Raw genomic sequence first — 3,674 nt, forward strand, 5'->3', positions numbered from 1 at the left:
GGTTAGAAGCACATTTACAGAGAGGCGTAGCATACTGGATTGCCAATTTAGGTCACCTTGGTACTTTGGTGGATTTGCGTGAGTTGAGTGAAATTTTTTTCTAATTTCTGGAGTAGAACTAACCCCAACCTCCTTAGTCTTGCATGGTTCCTTTCTTTTTCACCCAAAAATTATTAATAATAATAAAATCTTAGTGCCCCTCTCCCATTTCCTCATTTAGTTTCTCTTGACACGGCCTTTACACTTGGGCTGTGTTTGATTTCCTTTCCTTACCTTTACACTTAAGGTGGTTTTTTTTTAAACCAAAACAAAAAGGCTACATTTGCATCGAGTAACTCAAGCATCACAAACAGCCGGTATTTTGTTTTTCCTGGGTTGGAAACTTTGTTTTTGTCGGCCAAAGATCAAATTTCCTGGGTTGGAAATTGGAATAGCTTATACAATAGATTCAGACATGTGAAATTTTCCATCTAAAATAAAGTTTGATCCTCGTGCGAGGTAGATGTGAAATTGTGAAAATCATTAATAGTTCATAATAGAACCTAACTTTTTTTTTTTTTGTGTGTGTGTGTGCCGGTTGTGTGTCGGCCCCACTTGGCCAATAACCGATAGTACTACTTGCTAAAATCTTTTGATTTTCCTCAGCATATATACAAAGGGTGTACTCTCTCTCTCTCTCGTGCTGCTTTAATTAGGGGTCACAATTTGCCAGTTGCAACAAGAGATCATAAGGAAGAAATAAAAATGGTAGGACCAGTACGAAGTTTCCACCCACCTCATTTTTCTTCTGTGAATTCAAAGGACCGCTCAAGTTCGAACCAGTTCCGGTGTACAATGAGAAATGCCAGAGTACGGTTCAGTAGTTCACTGTGCTTAACGTTGAATACAAAGATAACTAGAGACAAGCAGTAAAATTTGTCACCTACACAATTTCTGTTCAATGGGCATCATTAACTACAAATAATGGACGGAACCATAATAAAGTTTGTCTTTGTCAGATGATCTGTCTGGTAATGACTTTCCCAACTCCTAATAATCACATTATACAGACCCAAAGAACAGAAGATAGATTCTTCGAAACACAGAAAAGAAAAATGAGTAATTAAACGAAGGACAACCTTCGATTTCAACTGAATCTTATTACGATATCAGACAACCAATCAAATTTAATTTAGAAATCAAACAACTTATTTGATCAATAAAACTAATCTAGCTATATTGGAGCTCACTTAATATGAACCCAAATGCCCTCACTAGGAACTTCTGCGTGAACGACAAACAGAAGATAATACCCAGACGGTGCAAGGAAACCTGATTCAGGAATTGTCACCTGAACGTCGTACACCGACTTCGACACCGGCTTCACCTGTCGGCCGTCCAGTTCCAGTAGCCTTTGATTCATGGCGAATGAATGTGTTGTGAACGAAGGAGCCACCATTGTTACCGACACCCCTTTGCTGCTTAGTTCGCCAGAGAGCGAGAACCGAACTGTTATTGACTGCCCATATTTTAACTTAGTTTGAGATGGGGGAGACATGATCTCCGGCCGTAGATGCGAGACACCCGGATCCAAATAACCAGGTGAGAACGCCTCTAAGCTTAACTCAGTTGGATAAAGTACTCCGGTGAAATTGTAAAACTCATGGGGATTGCTGCCTCCAACAAGAACTCGACCATCACGAAGTAGAAGTGCAGAGGAATGGTACATACGTGGAATTGTAGTCGGGTTTTGTACATGGAACCTTGACCCAGACGGGCTGTTGGGTCGATAGATAACCGGGTAAAGCTCTGGGTTTCGGCCCAATTCCCACCCAGCAACCCCTGATTTTGCACCATTGATCATCAGGACTTGGCCGTCTGGAAGCAAAATCATGTCACCCATCACTCTCGCCAGCGGCATTGTCTCCATGGACCAAGCTGGCGACTCGCCGGTAATTTTGATTCTCCCACAGGTGTTCAGTGCTCCGACGAAGCTCCCTCTTATGGCCTGAAAGTACGACCCTTTTGGCGCGCCACCGCAAATCAGAACTTCGGCTTCGACTGATGGTCGCTTCAACTTCTTCAGCGGGAGAAGAACAGAAGAGCCCGTGCTCGGGTAGCACCTTGCATGGCCGTCGGGCATTTTCGGGAACCTTTTAACGACAACGTTCCTTGTATAGTCGAGCAAAATTGCGCGGTTGTTGGCGAAAATGAACAGGTTGCCGTCGACGTTGAGGTGAACAAAAGGGTAGAGATTATTCTCCACATTGGGATCATTGGTTTGCGACAGAAACGGAAGATCAAATAGAGTGTCGGTCGACGAGGATTTTGGGTAAAACTCATAACTGAATTGATTACGCCCACCAATGATGATAGACCGGCCATCCGGTAGTATCTGGTTGGTCGCATACCATCGCGGAACGAGGAGCCCGGAGCTATTCTCCTCCCAGTCACAGCCATTGCACGGAGCGAAAATTCTAACCGAACGTTCACCATCGTTGGATCCCCCAGTCTGGATGAGGCGCCCGTCGGGGGAGACAGAGCCGGACGAGCACCAAACGTCGGTTTGGACCATGAGAGGCCGTATTGAATTGGAGGAAACATCATACTCGGCGGAGTGAGCGGTACAGTCGACCTGCAGAACAAAGTCCTTGGGGTCGTGACGGCACTTGCCATGTGGCAAAGCCAGCATCGACCTGCCGAAATCTGTTCGATCGAATATCACAACTCGATCATTGTGAAGTAATTGCATGTGCATCGCGGATATACCAATGCTGTGCTTGAGGAGGTCCCACTTGCCTCCTCCGCCACCGGCCGCACGCGCCAGTCTCGGCCAAGGTAATGCTGCTGCAAGGAAGAGGAGCAGCAAGACAGGGAAGCAGGACAGAGGCGATGTTGAAGTCCCCATGACTTAGCTTGAATGGTCTGTGTCTGTGGCTGAAGACTGCTCAGTTTGTGCCTTTAAATAAGTAAAACCCATGCGCTCCGCTCCGGTAACTCGATCAAAGAATTCAGTGACAGCGAGCGAATCAATCGAGTTGATTGATTGGTAAGCCGTATCTTGGCTTTCTAAACCAAGTTAAGTAGATTCACTCTTACTAAATTCGTTAATATTGTCTCGATTTAATTACTAAGTGATGGCACGAATCTATCAACTGTATGTAGATTGTAAAGTAGAACTACAGTCTATACAAAAGCAGCTAGGGTTTACAGTATTGCCTGGGGCCCGCGCGAAGGGCAGGGAAGAAACAGCGCATGTGAAGTCGTATCTTATTCTTCTCTTTGTTGATGGGTATGCATGGTTTTAGAAAGTTTAATTTTCTTAGAGACGGAGAAAATTTATGGTTATAGAAGTTTGGATGCAGTGAATCGACTGCTTGTTCTTTTGTCACAAGCAGTGGAAGTCCACGATTCAATGAGTTTTGTCAATGGGGGTTCGGGTTCACCCGCTCCGCCATGTAATTAAGACCCGGACCCGACCCTTTAACATTCATGGGTTCATTGCTTATGCTTCTTACTTTTCAAAATAAAAGGAAAAAAAAAAATTAATAAAGGTAATTTTGCTTTTATGCAATTCAAGATTCATGCAGTTATATGCTTATTGGGTACCCAATAAGTAATAGCTGGGTTCCTTCTTAAGAGCTATTGATTATTGAATCTATGGACAGATGAGGGTAACTTTTCTTTTTTTTCCT

At 44.0% G+C, this 3,674-nt stretch overlaps 1 pseudogene across 1 annotated transcript; it reads right to left on the reverse strand.

Annotated features, from left to right (window-relative positions):
- Positions 1–914: 914 nt before the first annotated feature.
- Positions 915–3,315, reverse strand: LOC148851186 (aldehyde oxidase GLOX pseudogene; annotated as a pseudogene). Its single transcript, XR_016099529.1, has one exon. The product of XR_016099529.1 is annotated as an aldehyde oxidase GLOX pseudogene (transcript).
- Between the last annotated feature and the right edge of the window lie 359 nt (positions 3,316–3,674).

This window comes from Nelumbo lutea, chromosome 5 (assembly GCF_056320005.1).
Source record: "Nelumbo lutea isolate HS-2025 chromosome 5, American lotus-T2T, whole genome shotgun sequence".
Classification (NCBI taxonomy): domain Eukaryota; kingdom Viridiplantae; phylum Streptophyta; class Magnoliopsida; order Proteales; family Nelumbonaceae; genus Nelumbo; species Nelumbo lutea.